This window comes from Peromyscus leucopus, chromosome 17 (assembly GCF_004664715.2).
Source record: "Peromyscus leucopus breed LL Stock chromosome 17, UCI_PerLeu_2.1, whole genome shotgun sequence".
Taxonomy (NCBI): Eukaryota; Metazoa; Chordata; class Mammalia; order Rodentia; family Cricetidae; genus Peromyscus; species Peromyscus leucopus.
The window spans coordinates 43,613,263-43,640,219 of NC_051077.1; the positions used below are offsets into that span (position 1 = coordinate 43,613,263).

Here is a 26,957-nt window from a genome sequence, read left to right on the forward strand (position 1 = left end):
TTCACCTAGCAGGAGACTAGTTCCCTAGAAAAAAAGCCACATGTCCACTCACTCACCTTGTGTTCTTCAAATCCCACCAAATGGGAGCTAGATCTCCCCAGCTCTGTGAGCATCTCCCGATTTTTACCTCTGCAAGTCCCTGGGATTCCAAAGATCCTTACACCCATCCTGCTTTTCCTCTCTCTGCAGTAGCTCGGGGGCTTCTTAACTTTTGCCTTATGGGAGCTCTGTGTCCACACCAAAAATTTGATGTCATATCTACTCAAAAGATAAAATATAGGGTTCTCTTTCCTTTCCTCTTACTTTTAACAAACAGCTACAGCAACGAGAAAGGCATGAAAATCCCCACCCCACAAAGAAAATAACGATGTGACCTGCCAAGTTTACTTCTGGATTTCTTCTTTTGCAGGCACAACGTCAGAGTTGCTCCTGCAGAGGTCTCCACAAAGAGACCAGACCTCTAGGTGTGAAAGCCCCTGTGTTCTGAGCAGTATTCTGATGTGGATGATGTGGCTCCCTGTCAAGTCCTGAGGACCAAGAATTCACCTCGTGGGCCACAGTCCCGGACAATGTACCGTCTTGTTTGGATCTTTTTGTTTGATTATGTGGGTAACCTGGCTTCAGTTTCCACTTTCCTGAATAGGGGCATTTGCCTTTCCCTCCTTCCAGAAGAAGTTACAGCAAAACTCCCAACTGTATACAAGACAAGACTTGTCCAGAATTCAAGCACGAAGCACCTTCGAAGCCAAAAATCTTTTCCAATGGGTTCCACAGAGAGCTCGGCCATCTTTCTCGTGGCTTCTAACCATCCCGTGCAAACATGCACACAGCTTTCAGAGAACCTGCCCTAGAGAGGAGGCAGAATCCTGAGTGCATCCTTTTTTTTTTTTTCTACCAATGATTTTACTGACAGTGAACGAAGCCATGATAAGATAGATGAGGAGCGATGAGTTGGGACGACCATTGGTGTCATAGGCTGGCACACTTTGCAGGAGAGAAAGGCTTTAGTGTAGTGTGGAAGGAGGTCCAGAAGGGTGTAGCTTCAGCTGGGCCCTCTGCCTCCAATGAGTCTCAGGCGTGCCATTTGATATCTGGATTTTTCCAGCTGGATAACTGGTTAGACCACACACAGGCTCAAACACCTCCAAGGGACCAACCTCGATGCACAGGCTCAACCCATAAGAGGACGAGAATATTTTCCTAATACTGACACAGACTTTTCAAGTGGCTTTGCTAGCCTCAGCTACCAAAACTGCTGAGAGAGAAGCCGTGGTTTCCTTTCACTCCCTCCCCACACACCCCATTGTCCCAAGTGTGCTGTTTCAAACTCACAGGCTCAAAGAAAAGCCCAATGTGGAATTATAGCTTCTTATTGCTCTCTTCCAGGAAGAACATAAAGTCAAAACATCACTCTCCAATGAAGGAGGCAGGATTTAAGAAAGGTGGTGTTGGAGCATCACATCTGCCCTTCATCAGTCACCAAGCAAAATCCCTGTGTGGTTCAACTAAGACAAAAACAAGCTAGTCCTTATGAAGGTTGCTCTCCTCCATTCTCCGGACTCTCTGATACAGTGTACTATTGAATGAATAGAAACGGGCAAAATACTTTTTAAAAGTTAACTGATAGTCTTTTCATCCATAGAAACATACAAAAGAACATCCAAATAGAAGCCACTTAAAGTTTTATGCTAATAATTTTTTTATTTTCTTTTATCTTGTTTTGTCTTTTCCTGTTTTTCTTTGGATACTTTTGTGTTGAAGCAAAACAAACTTATTTACTATACTGCAAGGCAAGAAAAACCACATGCCTGTTGCTTTTTTCTTTTTGTCCACATGGATGAGAACTATTTCTCTAAATAAAAAAAAGAAAATAAATAAATAAATAAAAAGGAAAGGAAAGGAAAGGACATGACTGCTCCTAGGTATAGTGGAGGAGAAAGTTTATTGTGGATATGTGGGAGAGCATAATCCGAGGCAGGGATATTTGGGTGATCATGACCAGGCTGAGCTGGGCCATGTGGGACAGGGAGGGGAAGGGAGAGAGAAGAGAGGAGAAAGGGGAGAAGGGAGAGGGCAGAGGGGAGAGAGGAGAGGGGAACCAGGAGCAGCAGCCAAGAGGCCAGAGGTCCAGAATGGGACAGGTAACCAAAATGTCTGAATTATGTAGGGAAGAGCCTCTGGGGAAGGGCAGCCTGGCTCCTGGGCTGGAGAGTTCAGGGTAGAGGGCAGGTGTGCCAGCCCTATCCTGTAGCACATAGGGACTGAGGGATGCTGAGAGGACCTGGTGGCCAGGTCCAGCTTAGATATGTTAAATAGACACCTCAGCCATTTGTCCCGAGGTTGAAACCTGACATTCTCGAATAGAGGGTGCAGAATTTCCTAGAATGATTGTTGTTAGTCATTCCTTCCATGAACACCTTTTCCAGAAAGGTCACTGTTCCAGTTTGCTTCTCTGTTGCAATATTAATTTATTGGTGAAGGGCTCTATCAGGCCTGAGCTTGGCAAAATTGGTGCCCACAGGCTTTGGCCTTTACTCTTCTCTCTCTTGCTAAGCCATTAGATTACATTTCTTTTTCTTTTCTTTTTTTGGTTTTATAAAATGCAGTTTTATTTTATGTTACTCTGCTGTTACATGGGGCATGACATTTTCACAAGGCTTTTCTGGGACCACAGTCAATGATTAGCAAACACACAGCTCTCTGAAGAACAGTCACTGGACATACTGGACACCTTCTCACATGTGCACGAATCTGCATGGAAAAGTACTCAACTTTAGACTTAGACGTGTGTACTTATTTCCCCTTTCTAGTGGATTAAGAAAGGACATGCATTTTAATTTGCCCAAAGCAATGCTTATATTCTGGCAGCAACATGCTAACTTTTATTACAAGGTAAAGTGAATACCAGAGCTACAAAGGCAGGAGATGTAAGTGATTTTTATTGGGAAGGAAGTTGTCAACTCAAACAGCAGCAAATGAAGAATGCATGAAGGAAACTCCCTGTTGTCACAGACAGACATGACCCCCAGAATATGTGACATGGGAGACATTTCCATCTGTGACTTCCAGACTGGATGCATTAAGAGCTTTTCCCGTTCAATCTAACACTTTTGGATTCCTACTAAAAAGGAGTATGCAGGAAGAGTATGGAAAAGTCGCTTCTGAAAGGAAACCCCCAAGAAGGGTCAGAGAGGGAATGTAGAAATCAGGAAGTTATTATTACAATTACTTTCAATTGTAATGCGCTACATTTCCGTATCTTCACAGTAATACAGACGCAGCCACTTGCAGAACTGGTTCAGATTACTTAAACACCAAATGCACTGTCAGTCCTCTGCACAAGGGTTGGAAGTTACTCGCGTGTGTATGAAATGAAGCTATTGATACTTTTCTACAGCAGTAACCGCACACCAGGAAGGCAGGGACAACACAGATAAAGGGATGGAGTTTTCCCAAAGCTGCAGTGTGAAAAGACTATAAACAGTTGATCCCATACACATGAATGGGCTTCCTTGCTAGAGGAAATCCAAGTGGAATAAGGAATGGATATGTAAAAAGGTTTTCTTGAGGGACGGAGGACGGCACCGGGTGCCCTTAGTTTTCGGCCCCCTCCGCTGCATCGCATGCTTCTCCTGCACTGTCCGATGTCCATAATGTTAAGTTGTCTCTAGGCAACTGCATGATGAGGGGTGCTGTCTTTGTAGGAGTCTTCATTCAGCGTGTGACAGCCTTGTCAAAAGCCGTTTTGGCCAATGTGCAGGCAAGCTCTGGATTATTAAGGATCTCATAGTAAAATACAGAGAAGAGCCAGTCCCAGGTGGATTGGGTATGTAGGCTGTATCTCTTTCTTGCTTATATCAAAGGCCTCTTGGTAGGCTCCTTGGGAATTATCTATCATTTGTTTTCGATCATCACCACATGCTACTTCAGCAAGATACCGGAAATAATCTCCCTTCACCTTCGGATAGAAGACCTTACTCTCTGGATTAGTTGCATTGGCTATTAAATACTTATCCAACAATTCCAGGACCGTGGTGCAGATGGACCTCAGCTCCAACTCCACTTTGTCCTGGTAGTCCTTGATCAGCTGCAACTTCTTGTCAAAGGTGTCGGTCTTCTGCTCGATGTTCGAGATGACCCTCCAGGCGGACCGGCGGCCCCCTGACCACGTTCTTGTAGGCCACCGACAGCAGGTTGCACTCCTCGTTGGACAGCTCGGTGCCCTGCTCTGTCACGGCTTTCATGCAGGTGGCCATGTCGTCGTAGCGCTCGGCCTGCTCGGCCAGCTTGGCCTTCTGGATCAGCTCGATCTTCTCCATGGCGAAGCGAGGGCGAGTGCCGAGCCGAATCCGGAGTCCTTCTAGTCTCCGCGGCTGCGACAAGAGTCCCCTAGATTACATTTCTAAAGCTAGCCTCCAGGGTCTAGTCCCTTATTTGGCCTCACTCATTCCTGAGACTGATAGATCCCCAAGGTCCAACTATCAATACAACAAAGTCCAACAATCTAAGTTCATTATATTGACTAACCTACTTAAAGTACCAAGTCAGGACTTACCAACACATCCTAGCTCAGTCTAACACAGACCTCCCCTTTTTTCCCCTCTTAAAATGAACACCTGCAAAGCTATCTGCTGCTGTTTCCACACAATTCAGATTCAGCCACCTTGTCTTTTTTGCCTTGCTTAATAAAGGATCTCTTTGTGTTGGGAAATCGGTATTTGGCTGTGGTCTGGGCCTAATCTGGAGTTCAGAGGGGACTACCCCACAGTACGCAGGTCTCTTTATTTTGGTTCTGTGATTCTGATTCCAGTTGGCCAGTAACTCTGCCCCCAAACCCTTTTTCCACCTTTCCAGTCCTCCTGATACTTGATCTCCTCATCCAACAGTAGCTGGTCAGTGAGTCCCCACCCTTGCTATCCTAAATAGTCCCCATCATTGAGAACATATCATTGACAGCAGCTGTCATCAACGGGTGACAACTGTTAAGTGTCTAGCACCCCTGCTCTGTCCCATGGGACTGGGGAGAAGATCATTGGTTACAGTGGACAGACTCCCTTAGATGGCCAATCGGCACATTCTGCTTGGTTTGGCTGGCGGCTTTCCTTTCACTTTTGGCGGCCACTCTGCTGGAATTTGGTGTTCATTCCTAACCATTCGAAACTCCTGTCAACGGGTCCCAGATCTCTCCTTGGATCATTGCTTTTCCCTCCTGGTGACTGAGCTTGGGTCATGACTCGCTCTCTCCCAGCAGCCTCTCTATCGGTCTCTCAAGGCTCTCGGGGATGCCGTTGGCTCTTGATCCTGGCCCACCACACCATTCTCGATGGGATGTGCTCTCTCCATCCCAACTGATTTGCCTTTGGGATGTCTTCTCCAAAGTCTCAGAAGGCTGCAACCAACTCCAGACCCCAAATCTCAGCTCATCCACTGCAGGACTCAAGTTTGGCCTCAGTAACCCCCAGATAACCAGTCAGAATGGCCATCCAAGGCTCCCGTGGTCCTAGCATTATTCATGATCTTTACAACTTTTGTGTACATACAGGAAAGTGGAAAGAGGTCCCTTATGTTTCTGCTTTCTCTGCCCTTTGCCCCAAGCCTTCTTTATGCACCTCCTGTTCACCTTCCCATGTCCTACTTACCTTTAAGTCTCCCACCTCACTTCCTGATTCTTCTGCTCCTGAAACTGGAAGCCTATCTTTTGAGTCTGCTGATGAACCTACTCTCTATCTCCATCTTTAGCATCCTCTCTCTGGCCAGCTGTCTTCTCTTTATTCTCCTTCATCTGCCTGGTGTCCACCTGGACAGGAAAGGTTGGCCTCTGAACCCCCAAATGCTCCCCTCTCCCCTTCTTCTACCTCTCCTCAATCTGGCTGTGTCTCGGAGTCCGATGCCAGCCCTCACCTTTTGGTCCTCCCCACACTCACTCCCATGATAAACTGCCCTCAGCCCCTGTGCTGTCCTGCCCCTTAGGGAAGGAGCAGGTGTGGATGGCCCTCCGCATGTTTATGATCCCTTCTCTTCTCAATGAATTTGCCCAGGTTGAAAAAATGTCTAGGTTCCTTTACCACAGACCCGACCTCCTTCATCAAACAATTCTACTCGCTAGCCTGGTCCTATGACCTCACCTTCCATGACTCTATATGACCCTTTCTTAGCACCTCCTCCCGAGGAACACAGATGTGTCTGGGAGAAAGGCTGTGAACATGTGCTATCAGATACACCAAACATAGCAACAGAGCTGCAGTAGTCCCCGACATAGTTCCTGGCTGGAACTACAATAACAGACATGATTGTCGGGCCAGAGACCGTTTATCACTTGTCTCCTCTCTGGCTAAGAGGAATGGCCCTTAAACCAATTAACTTTCAAAAAAAATCTAGCAGTAGTTCAGGACAATCTGAAAATCCCTCTTAGTTTCTCCAACTCCTTACACGGACCCTGCTCCCAGAAACTCCAGATGGCCAACAACTCCTCATGACCTACTTTTTTGCCCAATCCTACCCAGACATAAAGATCAAATGCAAATGTCTATACCAAGGCCCACTTACAGGCCAGGCTGAGGTTCTGTCATAATCATCATGAGTACAACCAAAACACAGGTTGCTAGCCCTTCGCTAAGTCCTTCCAACAGACTCATGGTGCTTGGGAAACCCCAAAGAAAGGGGGTGTGAGGTCAGAAGAAACCACTAGACCATTGCTTCAAGTGTGGCAAGGAAGGTCACTGTACCCATGCCTGCCTAAATCCTCAAAGACTTACCTGACCATGCTCTAAATGTCACCAGGAGGGCCAGGGCATCAGTCTGGTCCCAGGGCACAGTTTTCCCAGCGTCATCCAGCCTCCTGGCACCTCCCTTGGATCTACTGGACCTGGAAGCCAAAGGACTGACCAGGCGCAGTCTCTACTATAGACTAAATACACACCAGTCGCTCTCCAGGAGCCTAGGGCCTTGCTCATCTCTGAATCTAAGAAATTAACTCTGGGGTCCTACCTCACAATCTATCTCCCCCCCCTTCCTAATGTACAAAGGACTCCAATCTCTTTCACTGTCTAGGATTCTATTCTCCAAACTTCTCTTACAGAAAATTCATCACTCACATTTGTTGCCTATCTCCACAGTCATCCCTTTGCCCCGACATTCCCCAGACCCTCTTCACTCCTGTCCAGAGACTCTCAAAGGCCCCCTCCACCATCCCTCTCACATACAAGATGGTCCTCCAGCTACTTCTGCCTACACTTTTTAATGCAGATGACAGCTCCTTCCTGTCAGATGGACACCATATTGCAGGATGTGCAGTGGCCTCAGATGATGCCATTGTTGAGGTGGTAGCCTCCTCATCCCCACATATTCCCAATCAACAGGCAGAATTAATAGCCCTCACCAGAGCCTTCCAAATTGCTGAAAGTACCTCATTAATGGTACGGACTCCAAATAGGCTTTCCATATTTTGCTAACACACTTGGCCATCTAGAAGGAATGAAGATTTTTAAACACAAAGGGCAACCCAATTACTAACCCTTCATATATCCATAACCTCCTGAAGGCCTTTCTTTTACCCACTCAGATCGGCTAGGTTCATTGCAAGGCACCTCATATTGGCGCCTCCACTGTAAGTAGAGGCAATCAGTGCACCAACATGGCAGCCATTCAAGCTGCCCTTTCATCCCTATAACTCACCAGACTTCCCTCCAGGCTACCCTACTACATAACCCAGATAACAACACACCTCACCCTCTCCAACACAGGACATTATCTGCTTCTTACATCAAAAATTTCACTCTAACACTAAATCGTCTCTATCCTTTCTCGCAACCCGCCTGATTCACATCCAAGCAGATAAGGCATTTTCTACAGAACTGAACACAAACATACAATGCATATCAGAAACCTAACACCACCTCCACTATTCTAAAACTACCTTTCCCACTCACTAGGACCCGGAATTGCTTCCTGGCTACAACTGGCAGGTTGACTTTACTCATATGTCCACTGTAAAATGCTTTAAATAGCTTTAGTCTTTGTTGACTAATACATTCTCTGATTGAGTTGAGGCCTATCCAGTCACAAACAAAAAGGCATCAGCCTTCACCGCTTTTCCGATCTCTGACATAATCTCTCACTTTGGACTATCTACTTCCCTCCAGTCAGATAATGGTGGAGAAGTCACCTCTCAAGTCACCCAGGGCCTATTCGAAGGTCTAAATACGCTGGCACATTTATATTCCTGTCATCCACAATCCTCTGGCATGGTAGAATGTACCAATAGAACCCTAAAAGAAATACTAACCAAATCCACTCTGGCACCTCAGCTGGATTAAATTCCTCCCTCTAGCTTTTTCTGCCTTCGTTCTACACCGAGACACTGGCCTAGCAATCTTCCTCCCTTTGAGTTAGTGTTTGGAAGATCCTTTCTATTACCAGGACTACTCCCTCACCTCCCCCTCATCCCTGATGAACTCCTGCCCCTCCATCCCCAACACACACACACACACACACACACACACACACACACACACACACACACACACTTTACAGGCCACCCAATCGCTCATCTGGACACATTCCTAATGGCTTCTTCCCAAGCCCTCATAAATCCTCCGACTTGTCCCACACATCTGGGAGATCAGGTTCTCCTAGCACCTCCCAAGCAACCAACCCCGCCTCTCCAGCCCGAGTGGCAAGGGCCCTTTGCCGTGGAACTCACACCCGGACTGCGTCAGATTCGGGAAATTCCACACTGGGTCCGTCTATCCAAAGCCTTGCCATTCTGTTTCTCCTTCTAGCTCCAGCCATACATTTTAGTCTCTGCTCCCTTAAGATTACCAGTTCTGCCGGGTGGTGGTGGTGGCGTACACCTTGAATTCCACCAGTCAGGAAGCAGAGGCAGGTGGATCTCTGAGTTTGAGGCCAGCCTGGTGAGTTCCAGGACAGCCAGGGTTACAGAGAGAAACACTGTCTCTCAACAAGATTACCCACTCTCTACTGCCACCTATTGCTCAACAAGATAAATCTCACTCCCCTTCTTCCCATTCCTGCTTTTTCTTTACCCCCTTCAAGGCCAGTATTCCCAGCAGTTTCAGGTCAGGGATACCCTCATACATCACAAAAACTCTGCCCGGGTTATGGGCGATACTTTCTGTCTGCATCTGTTAACATCCCTATTCAGTCCTGCTCTGTTTTTGAAAACCATGACAACCCACCCTTTGCCTGCTCCACTTCTGATCAATTTTGTTTGTGCTTGGAAACTGAGATTTGGGTGTGGTCTATGCCTAATCCAAGGTCCAGAGGGGAGCATCCTGCAGCATGCAGGTCCCTTCAAGGGCTGGGAAGGGTTTGGTTTATAGGCTCCTGCATATCATTGAGGGAAGCCGGGGCAAGAGGAGCTCAAGGCAAAAGAGCAATCACAGCTCATGAATTCCACTCAGGATATACTGGATTTGAGTCTCCTGAGGCAGACCAGTTGGGCTGTCTTGACAGATTACGTATAAAGGCCGGAACTTAGGGAGATATAGAGAAAAAATACAGTTAGGGACAAAGATGACATAAAGTATTGACATACATGGACAAACACTAGACACTGACCAATCAAAACAGGTGTTTGAGCCACCTGAAAAGATTCTAGCAATTGGGTATGGCCAACTAACCCAGGTTGGCGCTGACGGTCATCAGAAGGATGAGAGATCAGAGGCAGCAGGAGAGAAGTCAGAGAACACTGATAATAAGTTGGTGCATTAAAAAAAATGGTTGGTGCAAAAAGGAGAGAACATGAAGAAGCAGTGGAGGAAAGGTCACCGTGATCAGAGAACTAAGCACATGCCACACCAGGTAAACTGAGGCAGAGATAGCTTCAAACATAAGTTCCAAGATAGCTGCTGAAGAGACATCTTGCACACCCTTTTCCAGGTTTCACTATTTGGGATACTTGTGTCTACGGAGATCTGCAAGATCCAGGGCAGTGTTCTAGACCTAAGCAACATCAGACTCCAGAAATCCAGGGGATGCATGAAAATGGCCCCCGTGGGTTAGGGTTCAAAGCGTCCTTCTGGGAGGGAAATTCCCACTAGACATGGTGACCCCAACCACACTGAAGCTCGAGAGGCTGACATGACGGGCCACCACAGTCACTCTGGCTATTTCCTAGGATTTCCACAAACCTTACTGGGCCACTCATCTTTCAAAACTCAGTGAGAGGCAGCTCCCCCCCTCCACTTCCCTCTCTTCCTCCTTCTCCCTTCCCTCTCCACCCCTCCCTTTTCTCTTACTTTCTTCTCCTCCTTCTCCTTGAGTTTACTCATCTCAAATCTGTATGCTTTTCCCACGTCAGTCTCCCCTCACCGAGTATTTAAAGCAATCCCCCTTCACACACGCAAGCACACTGCAGCAAGTGTTTTCAGGACAGAATGGGAGTACCCTGGACGTTCCGTGATATTAAAAAGGAGCGAGGAGGAAAAGGACCAGAGCCGAAGTGAATACAAAACTACTTTACCAAAATATACTAGGACTTATCTGAACAAAGGGAGACAGACGCCGTGTGGTTCTCAACTGCGATCGCAGGGAATGCTTACTGAATAACTTGAAAAGATTAGGCTCTTTGAAAGAGGCAGAAAGGTTCTTTGAGCTAAGGTGTGCTGTTATTCGAAGCGCTATGGAAACTAACGTTAAAGTGTGATTTCTCTTCTCCGGCTTTTAGGGAAGGGCTGGGTTTTGATAGGCTTAGAAACCAGAGCCCACGCACGCACATCCATCCATCGGCCTGCAAGACCCTCAGCACCGGCGCCTCTGCCCACGTGTCCATACTATTGCTGTCGGGTCTCCTGAGCCCTGATGTCGTGATGCTCCTCACCCTTGGGCAGCCAGATGCCAGAGGCAGCCACGTGTGGCAGTCTGGCACTGTCCAGAGCATGCTCAGTGGGGTCCGGAGCCACTTCTGCGGGTCCGAGCTCGGAGCTAGCGGGTCACGGGCAATGCTCCACCTCTGGGTTTGCCGGTCACAGAGAAGGAGGTGGACTGCGATCGCTTAAACAGCCGCCTGCCTTTTTGACAGCTGTCCCTGACTCAGGGTGAGACACACCGGGTCTGACAGCTGGAGCCACTTAGGAGTGTTAATTTGTGCAATCCACCTCTCCGTGTTTTCTCAGCAGCCTATCACCAACGGGGGGTGGGGGGGGACGACGAAGACTAGAGTTACAAAAAAAAAAAAAAAAAGCTGGTGCGGGGCGTGGCCGGAGGGGGCCAGTAAAGAAGAGGGGAGGGGAAGCCTAGTCACTGCCCCAGAAACTGACAAGCTCTCTAAAAGAAATGGTGTGTGAGTGTGTGTGTGTGTGTGTGTGTGTGTGTGTGTGTGTGTGTGTGTGTGTGTGTGTCTCGGGGGTGGGGGTGGGGGAACCCACTAATACTACAGGATTGTGCAAAGAAAATAAGACTGCAGGATTATGCATAGAAAACTTATGTAGGTGTTAAAAATATTTTTAGAGTACTTATTTTTCCCACCAAGAAAACAACTGAACTCCTCGTTAGAGAGAACGTCGACACTGCAAATAATTTTAAGGGGCATTTTATAAATCCCCTCCCCCCTCCCCGGAACCCCGCCACCCGCAAACACCCTGCTGTGTCTTATCCCAGTCGCTTCAAGGAGGCGTCCGCTGTGCTTTAAGTGTGACAGAGCAGCCTCCGGGAAGGCCCCAGATGCCTCGGCTCCCGAGGTGGTGTGTGTGATAACCTTAGAGACTGGGTAGGTTAATTGGTGGGTGGGCTGGTGGTCGGTGGCCTCCAGGATGGCGCTCGAAGACGCCTGTTCCTGCGTGTCCTTGGACGCCACCGCGACGCCAAAGTTGCCGTGACAGCGCCTGCAGCGCCCTGCCCCCCGACAATTAACCAGTCACGCCGCCCCAGCACCACCACGTCTGGTGCAAGAGCTGGGGTAAGTCACCTCGGCGCGCAGGAGCACCGCCCGGTGGCCGCCCGGCCCCGCCCAGGGGCGGAGCTCGCCGAGCGTGGCCCGCCCCGGGTGGGTGGAGCCCGCCGCCCGCAGCGGCCCGCCTCCGCCCTCGGCTGCCCCGAAAACCCGGTTCTGCAGCGCGCACCGGGCCTCGGCACCGCCGGGAGCCGCACTGGGCATGCTCGGCTCTTGCCGGCTCCGGCGCCCGTAGGTGGAAAGCTCCGGCTCCCGGAGGCAGGGCTCGCAGCCCGCATCCAGAAGAAGCGCGGGCGGAGGAGGTCGGTACGCGCTGGGCGCTGCAGACCTATCCCGGTGGCCATGGCGAGCGGCGCACGGCGACCACCGGAGTGGCGCAGCGGTGTCAGGTCAGTGAGGGCACCCGGGCGGGCGAGCCTGGCGGTGGGGCACGGTGGGAGCGAGCCCCGCGCCGGGTTTGTGGTCAGCGACCACCCGAGCTGCGCAACTTTCGGACGCCTGGGCTGGCGGAGGCTAGGCGCCTGGAGGTGCCCTTCGGTCCTAGCTCGTGGCTGGTGGTGGGATGCTGGAAAAACGTGCAGGGCGGGGACTGCTGGGTTGGGGACAGCCGAGTTCCCGGCTCGTGCCACAACCTTCTGAGGGCCAGGAGCGAGCTGTCTGCAGCGCACTGACCCAGAGCCTCTAGGATCTCCTCCCAGGAGGAGGACGCCAGGCAGAGACCGGGCCCCACGCCGGGCTGTGGATCGTTCGCGTCATGGTGCCTCAGTTTCCCCAGACAGAGAAGGGGGTGTACTGGCCTTTGCCCGGGAGGCGGCGTGGGGAGCCCCGAGGGCGCCGCGTCCTGATGCTGCGGGAGTATGGGAAGCAGCGGGTGCTTAGAGCCGCCTCCTCGTCACTGGAGCTCCCGGAGTTTGTCGCAGTTGACACCGTAGCAAGTTGACACGGAATTGCCTCGTGGCCTGGAATGGGGAAACGTGCTTCTTCTGCTAAAAGAGCAAATGTAGAGCCAATTCATTTAAAACCTGAGCCTTGCTGGTCTTCCTCTCTAAAATGGCCTGAGATTGCAAATCCCAAGGTTTATAAAGCAAACAAAAAAAAAAAAAAAAAAAAAAAGAAAGAAAGAAAGAAAAGAAAATGTTCGCAGGTGCTTTTAGCTGCTAATACTGTAGAAAACATTATGGTTCGGTTGTGATTGTTTTGAACGACACTTGTTCGAAGTTTGGTTACTGCAGCAATCTTTATTTTCCTTTGGCTTTATATTAAAAACTTGGAAACAGCACTGGAAAAACGCAGTGGGTTTTTAAGTTTTCTCACTTTTTTTTTTCTAGATGAAACACTTTTTTTTTTTTGCTACTATACTCGACATAGTAAAATGTTCAGGATGAAATATGCAAGACAGAAAAAGAGTTATTTTCAGGAGAGACCCAATCAGAGCAAGGTAGTTTGCAGACATTGGGCTAATACACAAAATGCAATTTGTACGCCCCTGCAACTTTCCTGTTTTCCCCTACAGCGACCCATATATATCCATTAAAATATTTACAAGTTTGAGGAACCCAGCACATGAGTGGCTACACTTCCTGGTTCTGTACAATGCATCACGTTTAATATCTACAGAGCTACATACACCTTGTGCTGTTTAGACAGAAATAGATAGAATCTCTCCTTCGCCATGCTTTCCTGGCCCGTAGCTGGAGGCTGAGCCTCTGCTTACCTTATATGACCCCGGAGTTTCATATAGATTAATGGGTCTCCATCTGCTTCTACAATTACCAAGTGTTCTCAGTGCTAGGAAGGAAACACAATGAAATCTAACCAAAGGCTGGTTTACCCAGTGCCCTGAAAGTCACAAACTCTACTTCTCACAACCTTACATTAACAAAAGCAAAGGAGTTAGGCTGGAGAGTGTTTTATTATTACTAAGAAGAAAAACAAGAAAGGGGACTCTTGTATTCAAGTGACAGAACAGATGTCAATCTCTCCTTCCTGCTTGGCCTCTGGGTCCTCCAAGCCTGACTTCAGAACACTTAGGTTTTAGGAGTGTTTCTCTGTTTGTATTTCTACACCCAATTATTTTGCTAGTGACACTATATATACACGTAATAGACCATTTACTTTAAAAATAGATCTCCCTACATTCATGGACCTTAATTTATCCGACGCCCCCCCCCCACCTTGGCTTACAATTAAAATGTCTAGGGCTATTTAAGCAATACAGCTATTGCTTAATTTGTACTTTCAATAATTTTTTTCAAGAACTTCCAAACACTTAAATGCCAAGTGATTACTGCTGTGACCACCTGCTTTCAATTCTAACCAATCCAGTTAGTGTTGTTAGGCAAGTGTGTTTGTCAGAACTCAGGAAACACATACATAGTAGCACTTCCTAACTTAGAATCTATCCTAGCACTTGGGCTACAAGTTGTCTTTTCTAGCCGAGCCCAGGGGAGCACTTACAATTTTGGCAGTTTCCATGGCCGATCACATTTATAGTTAAAATCAGCATCAGCATTAAGGTGCAAATGGTTGGTTTTAAATTTGCTATGATACCTCCCTGGAATAGTTAAAAGAATAGGAGTTAATTGGTTATGTGATCATAACTAATTAAGGCTGTCAGAGTCATTTAACAGTTATGCTCCAAACAGAGGCTCTGTAAATTTATTGGTCTTGCCTCTGCCTCCCCACCTGAGGTCTCTTCATGCCTTAAAACATCACATTAAATTTTCTTCCCCACCAACTTTTATGGTTAGGCTTCTGAAGCTGCAAGGATGAGTAAGACATCGTGACTCACCGTCTAGTTGGAGCGATGTGCCTGAAGTTGAATCAATTAGAGCACAAAACAAGTGTTGCAGTCCATGTATGTGTGTGGGCCTGAGGAGGGAGAGAAAACTGACCTCCTTGAGTCTGGAGGAGGAAATGGTGATTTTGCATAGACTCTCAGGAATACAGAGAATGGGCTCAGAGCCTTTAAATCAGAGAAGTGGGTCCTCTCTACAAAAGGAACCTATTAGGATGGGCAGAAAAAAGGCCTCCCATGCATGATGGCAATGTGACTTTCCAGATGTGATGAAGAAAGAGCCTTGAGATGGAACGATAATTCTGTATTGTCCACATGGGCTCTGTGTCATCACGAGGCTCTTTGAGGCTAAGGAAGAGTGTAATGGTGTCTTAAGAAAGCTTGCACTGGCTGCTGCTGGCTTTGGAGATGACAGACAATGTGGGCAGCTGCAAAAGCAAGGGTACAGATTCTTCCTCTACCCAAGCCTTGAATCCAGCCCATTAAGATACACGGGTGCCGGTTAGTTTTTATTGTCAGCTTACACAACCCAAGAGGGAAGAGCAATGTAAAGCATTGCCCATGAGATTGGCATGTGGGCATATCTATGGGGCATTGTCCTTTTTTTTTTTAAATTTTATGAATTCTGTTATTAAGAAAACCTTGCAAATAAAAAAAATCAAACACCCAAATTAACCATAAGTACTAAATATATTCTATACTCGAAGTGTAAAATATAATGGGGAGCTTCACAGCTTCTGTTCCAAATGCCAGTTCTAAATGTACAGAAAGGACAAACTTTGGTCTGGTTAATTTGGACATTTTCTTGATGACTAATTGATAAGAAGGCTCAGTCCACAGTGGGGTGGGAGGCGCTATTCCTCAGCCAGGAGGGCCTGAGCCCTATGAAAAGCTAGTTGAGCATGAGTCAGAGTGTAAGCCAGCAAGCATGGTCCCCCATGGTTTCTGCTTCAAGCTTCCGATTGAGTTCCTGCCCTGTTTGATGACAGACTGTGACCTGGAAGTCAGAGCCAAACAAATCCTTCCCTCCCCATGTTGCTTTCGGTCAGAACGTTTTACAACAGACAGGAGACGAGAACGTGAGGTGAGTTTCCAAGCCACAGAACAACAAGATAAGGAGTGTTGTGTAAAGTCTCTGAAACCGTGGTCATCTGGTGTGGAAGCCACAGAAAGCTCATGCCTCCATACCCAAAGGAAAATTTGGTGTGATGAGACGCAGGCAGAGACAGGGTAAGGGCCATCAAGTATTCCCTTCACAGGGATGAAATCCACTAGACACAAAGGAGCTTGGATTATATCCCACTATAGGTAAACAGTGGGAAATGAGCTTGGGGTTTTAAAATAACAATATGAAATGGACAGTTTGTTGGCCGGTCTTAACCGCCAGCTTGACAACATCTGGAGTAACCTGGGAAGAGAGTCTTCATGAGGAACCATCTAGATCGTGTTAGTCTCTGAGCATGTCTGTGAAGAATTGTCTAGATTGTTAGTAGGAAGACACAGCCTAGTGTGGGTGGCACCATTCCCTGGGGGGGGGGGGTCTGAACAGTATAAGAAAGGAGAAAGCTAGCTGAGAGCAAGTGTTAAATCTCCCTTTGCTCTGACTCTGGGTGTGATGTGATGAGCTGCTGGAGTCTCTGCCTTGACTTCCCTGAAATGACAGATTGTGACTGGAGATTGTAGGCATAAATAAACCCTTTGTCTAGCTAGCTGTCAGAGCAGCAGAAATAAAACTAAAACAGAAGTGTTTCTGCCAGGTTTATTTTCCTTAAAAAAAAAAAAAAAGCCAGATGTGGCTGTATTAGTTACCTTTCCTTGCTGTGAGGAAACACCACGACCAAACGTGACTTACGGAAGAAGGAGTTTATTTTGGCTTATGGTTCCAGAGTGAGAATCCATAATGACAGAGGCTGGATGGCAGCAGGTGGCTAGAGCAAGAAGCTCACTCGCTACATCTTTATCCATACACCGGAAACCAAGAGTGAACTAACTGTAAACGGGGCAGGACTACAGATTCTCAAAGACTTTCCCACTGGTATCCATCCCCCAGCAAGGCTCTACCTCCCCACCCCCCCAAACAGCCCATCCGGCTTGAAACCAAGAGTTCGCACACCTGAGCCCATGGGTAAAACCACCACACTAGCTAACCCAAACTTCACAGGTCAGTTTGATGAAGGCAATCTACCCAGAGGTTGTCGGTGGCCGGTCAAGATCTCTGAAAATAATATCATTCCTATGTATTTGTGTAATCAGTAGTTTTAAGAGAACTTTTATTCCCAATTCATTATAGTAGGCTATAGGAATGGAAGCAGATAGACCAAGTTCCATGTTAATTATAGCTTCGAGATGGCTCCAGTGTTAATTACACTTCCCATGGCTTGAAACCAAACATCTGACAAAAACAACCTTCCTTTTGGCTCACGGTTAGAGAAGGTATAGTCCTGAAGGCATGGGCAACAGAATCATGAGGCTACATGCTCATATCTCAGCCAAGTAAAAAACAGAGTAGCTTGGCTCAGAAGTAGGGCCTGGCCATAGCTCCCAATACCTGTCCTTCCTCGCCACAAGTGACCCATTTCCTCCAGATAGATTTCTTAAAGGTCTCACCACTGTCCAGCATCACCAGCTGAGGACGAAGTATTTAAACACACAAATCTCTCTCTCTCTCTCTCTCTCTCTCTCTCTCTCTCTCTCTCTCTCTCTCTCTCTGTCTCTGTGTGTGTGTGTGTGTGTGTGTGTGTGTGTGTGTGTTTCTTACATTCAAAGCATGACCCTTGATCCAGGGTGGTCCAACCTAATCTATTCTGATTTTATGGTGGCTTAGGGGGACACAACCTCATTGTTGAAGTAGGACCATCTGTACTTTATCTCTGCTCATTGCCTTCTTAGCGGCAGCCATTATTCCGCTGTCTCTACACCATGCACCTTTGAGCAGGGAGTTTTGAAAACACAAATTTGGGATCACTGGATGAAAATGATGAGATTTTTGCATGGGCCGACTCTGCCCGGTTGGTAGCTGCTGGCAATACCATGGGGCTTGTGCTGACTCATCCGGAAGGCCCCCCTAGTCAGTCAGCCATGTTTGCTGTGGGCTTCCTATTTGTGGGGAGATCAGCGACAGCTGCTAATATGAGATCACAGAACCTCGTGTTCAAATATAAGAAATCCAGCTATTCTTTTTAAATGCATCCAGTCTCTCTTCTGGACAAGGCCTCAATTCTTGCCCTGTAAAAACCCACAGTCTGGTTGAGTTGGTATCTCTCTGTGCCTAGAAAAATCTAAACTGGGGAAAAGCTACCGTATTGTTAGAAGAATGACTCAGAGCTGAAAATAAACTATATTGCAGGAAAAATTCGAGAAAAACTGTTTTCAGACAGTGTAGAAAGGATGCTGTAGGCTTGTCAAGCTCCGTTTGAAAGAAACAGCAGTAGGGCTTTATTAAAATTCATCGTAATAAAAAGAATGGCATGTATGTATGTATATATGTATGTGTGTATGTATACTGCATAGGTTCCATTTATATGACTTCACATGGTTGTTTGTTGTTGTTACCCAAATGTCCTTTCACGATGATGCAATATTTCTTCTTTTCCACTGTGGTATACCAGCTCAGAATAAACTTGCCAATCAAAAGAAAAAGCAATCAGGGAGAGAGTCTACAAAGGGGGAAAAAATGGTGTTTATTGGGGACTGACCGCCGAGTATTTCACTGGGAACATTTGTGGCAAAGCAAACGATGGGCATTTTTGTAGAGGCTCAAGAGGCGGGGGAGCGGGGGGCGGGGGGAGGGGGAGGGCAGTTAAAACCAGGATGAGGAGGATTGCAGCAGGTGTTTGGAGACCATCAGCCTTGAGCTGACAAGAGTGGCTGCAGTCTGAGGTTCCGCAGAGTTGCTGGGGAAATGCCCTTATAGAAGTACTTGGTATACAACTTTAGAAGTTTGTGCGATGGCAGTTCTCGGGTAGCCATGTGTTAAGAACCTGCCCTTTATGAGCTCCTGGCTGTGTTCATTTCGTTAGGGTATACAACTTTAGAAGTTTGTGATGATTTCGGTAGCCATGTGTTAAGAACCTGCCCTTTATGAGCTCCTGGCTGTGTTCATTTCGTTAGGGGTGATCAAGCAACTCTGTTTTGATTTTCCCAGACCAGGCTCTCCTTTCAGAACCTTCTCTGAAATAATTAGCCTTTGGAATATCATGCCGTTAGTTATACCTTTCTTCTTTTAGGATGTATTTATTTTTATTTCATGTTATGAGGGTTTTACTTCCATGCATGTCTGTTTCACATGCATACTGTGCCTAAGGAGACCGGAAGAGGGTGTCAGATCTTCTGGAACTGATGTTACAGATGGTTGTTAGCCACCATGTGGGTGCTGGGAACCCAACCCAGGTTCTCTATAGCAAGGGCTCTTACCCACTGAGCCTCCTCCAGTCTCTGTACCTCTACTTTGATCTTGCTCTTTCTTGGAGGTTGGACTCCTGATTTGTAAGCTGCTGTATTCTTTTTGAGTACACGGGTTTTCCTGTGACCGCCTCAGTCAGCCACCATACCCCACTGTTTCCACATCTGTGCTTCAAACCAACCGCTCTCAAGTAAATCTTCTATCCATGCATTAATTCGTGGATTCATTCGACAAAAGCTGAAATCCTGAAGTTTCATCATCTAATGGAGGGATGGGTGTGCACAAAAGGCAACCACGTGAAATTATGGCGTTTTGGGTGAAGTTGGTGAGACTGGAGTGTCTGGAGCCTTTTAGCCAAGATTTCCGAGATAAGGAAAGTATTTCTAGTTAGGCAGGGGAAGGAAGACAGCTTTGGGAGTCACAGAGGTCCTGTGAGAACTATAAGAAGTCAGCGAGGGCATGTGTGGGAGATAACGGAGGGAAGGAGGGTGGGAGGGAAGGAGGGTGGGAGGGAAGGAGGGTGGGAGGGAAGGAGGGTGGGAGGGAAGGAGGGGGGGGGGGGGGGGGGGGGAGGGGGGGGGGAGGGGGGGGGGAGGGAAGGAGGGTGGGAGGGAAGGAGGGTGGGAGGGAGGAAACTCCAAATTGATGGTAAAGTGGGGGCATCATGAAAAGCCACGTTTGTTCTCTTCAAGAGTTCAGATTCACTCTGTACAAAAGGATGTTTTATTTGTTTAGTGTTTTGCTTGCTTGCTTGCTTGCTTGCTTGCTTGCTTGCTTGCTTGCCACACTAGGGATTTGAACCCAGGCCCAAATGTGCACCAGGCAAACACTCTATGAAATGAATTTATCCTCCGCCCCTGGAATATGTTTTCAATCAGATTTTGGAGAGTCGGCTGATCACAGCAGCAAGGCATACAAGTTGAAGGCACGTGGGACCAGAAGGAATCCAAGGAGGAAGGCGTCTGTCAGGGTGGTGCCTGTTGGAGGTGATGATCACCAGGGCAGAAATGGGGTGGTGGCCAGCTCCCTAGGAGTAAGACTTGCTAGGACTCGGTGATTGATCTTTACATCTGGGCAGGAAATGAAGGGAGGCATTTAAAACAACTCCCATGCAATTAATTGGATTGTCTGTGTCAGGCATTGCGTATCTATGGCGGCACACCTGCTTGGTGCAACTCTCCCAGGCTCTATTCCAGGGCAGGACTTGGCAGCCCCAGAGAGACTCATTGCCACTGTGTGTACTTAAAGCAGGAAGGGGAGGTAATGCCTACCCCCAGGACCATGTATATGAACCTTACTTACCACCACAGGGCACAGACTCTGTAAGGAAGATATGGACGAAAGGAGTTCATTCCCAGCACTTTGCCACCTCTAGATGGGAGTGATCGGGGCCTGTGGATGGGGCTGAGAGAAACTTGCTGTGGGCGGACTTCCCTAATGTTGCATTGAGAGGGCGTTTTTAGAGGACGGGCTGCTGCCCTGGCCTCTGTAATCAGTGGAGAGCGGAACACTTCCTGAACACATACTTCAGTGTAACCCTAGCCCTTTCCTTCCATTGAGGACTAAGATTGTTGACGGTGAGAGGAAAAGCAAGGTTCTTGAAGAAATAAGTGGGTTGGAGCAATGAGCTCCAGAATTATCCATTGATGGGGCCCACCCAGTTCACACGGGGTCAGAGTGTGGAGGCTAGGTTAATTCAGATGGGTCTCCTGGGTTCGTTTAAGGAGTATCTCTCCAAGATGTGCAAGAAGACACACACACACACACACACACACACACACACACACAAAAGAAAAAAAAACTGTCCCTTCTGGACCTGCTTGAAACTAGCATGGACATTACTTGTGGCTGTAAGTACTGCACTAACGAGCTGATGCCTTCTTCCCCAAAGATTCAGTTCTTCTGTAATAAGAAGGTAGACACACACAGTCACTATGGGGAGAGAGGCACACACAGTCACCATGGGAGACAGACACACAATCACCATGGAGAGAGACACACACACAGTCACCATGGAGAGGCACACACAGTCACCATGGAGAGACACACAGTCACCATGGAGAGACACACACAGTCACCATGGAGAGACACACACAGTCACTATGGGAGAGACACACAGTCACCATGGAGAGACACACAGTCACCATGGAGAGACACACAGTCACCATGGAGAGACACACAGTCACCATGGGAGAGAGACAGTCACCATGGAGAGAGATACAGTCACCATGGAGAGAGACAGTCACCATGGAGAGACACAGTCACCATGGAGAGAGATACAGAGCCCATCTTCTCTTGTCGTTAGCAGAGGCAGGTGACTAGCTCCAGGCTTTACCTGTGGCATGCACATAAGATGGCCGTGGACAGTTCACATTTCTAGAAACCCTTCCAGGTCCCTGCTTGTTGCCTGTGGTGACTCACCTCGTGTAGTATATTTCTGTGTTATTACAAATCAAGCCCGGGAACGGGCAATCCTGCCCCAGGCCAGGGTGGCCCTCGGCCTCATTCTGTCTTCCTGCCCCTTCCGCAAGTCGCCCAGTTTGGAAAGAAGGCCTTGTTATTCTTCTTTGTTCTGCCAATCTCTGTCTCTGTGTCTCTTTGTCTCTATCTCTCTCTCCATCCCCCCCCCCCACACATACACCATGTTAATTTTTCTTTCTTTTTAATTTTTAACTTCAAGCTTTGGACAACCCTAGATGACCTCATCTCTGAGTGGGACTGCCGCTAGACTTCTCTGAAAGGACGGGTGTTTCTCTATTTCAGTATGCTTCCCAGAATCTTGAGACTCATTTCCAGAAAGCATGGACCCTATGCCCATCCTTTGCCTTCGTGGTGCCTCATCCTTTCCCCGTGGATGTTTGTACACCAAGCTGCTTTAGACTTTTAGTGTCCTCTTGCCTTCGACGGGCACCTCCTTCCTCCTTCCAGGCTGTGGTCAGTCACCTCTCTTTCTTTTACAGGAATGTCAGGTTTTGCTTCCTCGGTCATTGACCATCTATCCCCAGATCTTCATCGGGAGTATGCCCCAGCATCTCAGAGTTCTTGGGATGCCACTAAAGACAGATGCAGTAGATGAGCTTTGTAAAAAATCCTACAACACAGGCTTATTTATATTCATTGCCATGACAATTGACTTCTGCCTTCACTTTTTACAGTAAAGCCATTTATTCCTTTGAGAAAACTTTATTCACCCTCCAGGTCTTGGCCCAGCCCAGCGAACATCCTGTGATCTTTCCGGTTTGATCCCTGTGAATTTCTGTGCCGTGTATTGCCCTATATGCTAAGCATCTGTTAGGTAAAGACCAGGTCTTGAACCGTTTCTACTCCCAGAGCAACTGGTGTTGAACTGACACTAACAGCTTTATAAATACTTCGTTCAGCTAGTTGATGGGGTCAGCTCTTCGCTGCTTTTATCACTTAGCTATAGACCTGACTTGCCAGATGAGAAATCACTGCAAATATGTTCGGGGTCTCCGGGTCCTTTGTTCATCACGGCAGGGAGAAACTCTGTGTGGAAACCAGGGAATTCTTATTTCCAACTGCTTGGGGTTTTTTTTGTTGTTTGTTTTGTTTTTTTTTTTTTTTTAATATTGATTTTATGTGTATTGGTGTTTTGCCTACGTGTTTGCCTATGTGTCTACTGTGTGCCCGGTGTTCACAGCGGCCAGAAGAGGGCATCATATCCTCTGAAAGTAAAGTTACAGATGATCGTGAGCTGCCATGTGGGTGCTGAAAATCACACCCGGGTCCTTTGGAAGAGCAGCCAGTGCTCTAAACCACTGGGCCATCTCGACTGTGAATTGATTTTGTTAGCTTCTAACAATCCGCTGCATTGTCAATACTGAAAGACATGTAGGTTTGGTGGGCAAATGATCTTAGTCTCACAGAATAAAGTGAGCCAGAAAACAATTCAGATCTAGCCCGACTTCCAAAAAACGTTATTCACTTGCCCCAAATCTTTGAAATAACGATTACTCAGAAATGTATGCAAATGTATTAAAATTCAATTAAAAAGTGTTTGGCATTTGGATAGCTTTCCTAAGCTGAGGTGTGTCCTCACTGACCACTGTGTACAGGTTGCAAGAGCCATGGACTGGGAATCCGAGGGACGGAATACAGCGAGAAGCTTCCTGGGCTCAGGCTTGCAGCCTGGCATTGCTTATTCCAGGGTCACATGGGCAGAATCCCACAGGCCTGCCCCCACCGCAGAGCCTAGCAGGGTTCTGAAGGGATAACATCTGAGGGTGAATGTCTTAGAAGCCGTAAGTGTTAGGTGGTTATAAAGGAAGTGATTGTCACGGTCTTAGTAAGAATTAAGTCACGTGGAGTTTGAGTTACAGAATCCCTTCTATTCTGTGCCGTGGAGGTCTAGTTGTTAGCAGGAGTGGCTGAACCACTTCACATGTGGAATGTTGGTTATGCAACACCACTTTGTGATAATGGGCTGGTGAGCCAGGAAGGCGGAAAAGCTGTTTAACTACCATCTCCAGTTATTAGATGCATGTTTTTCAAATGGATGGACTCTTACTCCAGTGAAAAGCAGAACCTTAGTTGGTCCATGTCCCTGGCTGTGCATTTGAATGGCTTTAATCAAACACTCAGAGGCACAGGGAATGAAGGGTGCTTGGATAATTGGGAATACAAATTAAGAACATGAACTTCAGACACGGAAAGGCGCTCCCGTAGTCAGTGAGGTACAGTCCTTGCCCTTAACTGTTTCAGAAGAGACACTGGAGGCCTTGGCTGTACCTAGGATGGTCCCTGCTGACTTGTAACTTGTCCCTGTCAGGATCAGGGTTGCTTCACAAAGAGGGTCTTTCTGAGTGGACGGTCCTGACGCCTTGAGAATTGGAGTCCATGTCTTCTGTGTACACAGGAAGTGCTGTTCCCGGAGGAGGAAAGCTATCACGTCTTAGGGCACACCAGCAGTTCCTGCGTGCCACCCTTCAAGTCTCGAAAGGCTTGTGATCCCAGTTGGACCAGCTGATACTGGAATGGGACTTTTTAAGGAAGGAAGGAAGGGTTTATTTGGGCCTGTAGGTTAAGGGGACAGCAAAAGCGTGGTAGCAGGAGTGTGAGGAAGCAGTCAGGCAGCAGAGAGATGAACACTGGTGCTCAGCTACTTTTCTTATCTGTATTCTTTCTGAGTCCCCAGCCCATGGCATGGCACAACCCACATCTGCAATAGATCTTCCTTTCTCCAATAAACCTTTCTAGAAACACCCTGTTAACATCAGGATATGTGTTTCTATGGTGATTCCAAATCAAATCAAGCTGACACTGAAGATTAACCATGGGATAGAATTTTTTTTTTTTAACCCGTGTGCTAACAACTCCCTTGTTCTGTCTCTTGTCTCCCGACTCCTTACCATTGCTTCCCTGCCCCGGCCCTGGTTGCTGTGCTTAGAGAACTGTAGATTTGGGGAGGACTTAAGAGATGGGTCTGCAGCTCAGGGGTGCGGGGTGACTCCCACGTGATGTCTAGTGAATTGTGCAAGTAAAGAACTGAGCCAATACCATCATCCCAGCTCGAGGGCCTCAATCCCAAAATTCTAAAGTGGTTTTCTCTTCACATCTCCTGAGGATTTCTGTCCTCCACCTCCAGAGCCCACTCTGCTTCTCCTCCCAGAAACCCTGTCTGCCCTGTGTCTTTCTCCTGTCTCAGCTTCTTGGCTCCAGGAAGATCCTCAGCATGTTCTTAATTCTGGCTGTAGGCTGGAATACAGTACATGTCCCTGGTGGAAGTTATTCTTTCCTTTATTGGGAGCTGCTAATATCCTGAGGCTCATAATGAGTTTGATAGTTTTATTATAGGCTGTGCCCTTGCAAAATAATCAGACACCCTTTGTAAGAGTGCATGGGAAACTGTTCTCTCAACTCCAGAGCAGCGAGTTAATTGCATTTGGCCAGTTGGGAGGCCGTGTGTGCACAAAGACTCATTCACGGTGCAGGCCTTGAGCATTTACAGAGTATCCGGAACCAGCAAGAAAATGTGAACTCAAAACTGGTTCCGGCCTGTTTCATAGCTAAGAAAGCACTGGCCTTGCATACTAAATGACCTGAGTTCAGTCCTCAACCTGATTTTGATCTCTGGATCCCAACAGTAGAAAGACAGAACCAGTTCCCAAAGGTTATATTCAGACCTTTACATCTCTTACTTCCATATGCATACCATGGTGCTCATGTGTACACACACACACACACACACACACACACACACACACACACACACAATAATAATAATAATAATAATAATAATAATAATAATAATAATTGTTTAAAAGATGGAGCTGGAGAGATGGTTCAGCAATTAAAGTACTCTCTGCTCTTGCAGAAGGAACGAGGAAACCAGGTTTGGTTCCAGCACCCACATCAGATAGAACACAACTGCCTGGAACTCCAGTTTCAGGAGATCTGAGGCCCCTTGTGGCCTCGGTGGACACCAGTATACACATGGCACATTTACATCCATGCAGGTACTCGTGCACGTATATAAAGTAAAAATAATTCAGTCCTGTTTTTTAAAGACTATCATCTCACTCCCTGGTTTAGAGACCTCGTAGGATGCGCAGGGACACAAGCATAGTGCTGGTCACTCAGCTTGTAGACGGGTAGTTAGGAGTTAACACTCCCAAGCAAACTCCTCCCTATCCTGTGGGATCCTCGGAGCATTTTTCCCAGGCCCCAGGAAGAGTCCGGACCCACTGATGCATCCAGGATTGTAGAGCCTGGCTGTTCCTGCTGGCTTTACTCTGGCTGGAGGAGACTCTGAATCATATGTACCAAGACATTGTTGGGAAATGGGCTTGAGACAGGCGACAAGCAAGAGTTGAAAGCTGGCAGAAAGATTAGTGGAGATTATCAAGTTAACATAAGAAATGACTGGGAGGAGCTAGGGGGATGTTCAGGCATGAAGGGCTCACTGTGCTATCATGAACAACAGACTCGAGAGCCACAGCACGGATGGAGAAAGCTGGGTGTGCTGGTGTGAGCCTGGATGTAATCTCGGCACTAGAAGACAGAGGCTGGAAGATGTCAGTCAGCTACTCGAGCCAACTGGCGAGGCCTAGGTTCACTGAAAGACTGTCTCAAAAGTTAAAGCAGAGACACCCCGTGTCAACCTAGGGCCCCCACATGGAGCAAGAGGGATGTGCACCTCCACATAGGCATATGTACTTGAAGGTATACACGATACACATAGAAAATGTACTGGGTCTAGAAAGTTTGAATCTTCCTATATGGATACTTCAAATGAGTAGGGAAGATGTTTGGTTTTGTTTTTACTAAGGGTAAAATGCTGAGGGAAATATATTCTAGCGTCAGAAGCACAACAAGCAGGAAGTGGCTAGGGATGGCTCTGACCCCACCTGAGGTTGACATGGACTCTCGCAGGGATGACTCAAGAGCTGAGTGAAAAAATACCAAAACAAGCCTCCTAGCCAACCATCACCGTCTTTCATTTCTTTTTTGTTTTTGCTCTGACTGTGTAGCCCAGGCTAGCCTCAAAGTCACAACAATCTTCTGCCTAGCCTCCAGAGTGGTGGTATTACAAGTGTATGCTACCACGCCCAGCTATCTGCATGAGAACTCAAAACTCCTGCCATGTAGTCTGTTTGGGGCCATGGCCAGCCTGGGAGCGCAAAGGCATTGCAGACCGTTCCCATTTGTATCCCGTTCCTAGGTTTTTTCTCTACCGTCATATATGTAAGGAAGCTTTCCTATGTAGCAGTTAAAGGTTTACATTCATTGAGACCCTGGCTATTTTTGGCTCATTGCTTTAGAATGAGAACTAGAGGAAGTTAAATATGTGTTATAACCGATGGTCAGCTTCGCTGGGCGGTGGTGGC

The 26,957-nt window shown here is 47.5% G+C and overlaps 1 protein-coding gene and 1 pseudogene across 2 annotated transcripts in view; one reads left to right on the forward strand and one right to left on the reverse strand.

Moving 5' to 3' along the window:
• Positions 1 to 2,892: 2,892 nt before the first annotated feature.
• On the reverse strand, positions 2,893 to 6,561 carry LOC114701087 (annotated as a pseudogene).
• A 5,518-nt stretch (positions 6,562 to 12,079) lies between these two features.
• Positions 12,080 to 26,957, forward strand: part of Mfap3l (microfibril associated protein 3 like) — a 43,077-nt gene continuing 28,199 nt past the window's right edge. For both annotated transcript variants that reach the window (XM_028881057.2, XM_028881058.2), the window contains exon 1: positions 12,080 to 12,300. The gene's annotated coding sequence lies outside the window, so the exon portion shown is untranslated. The remainder of the gene's footprint in view (positions 12,301 to 26,957) is intronic.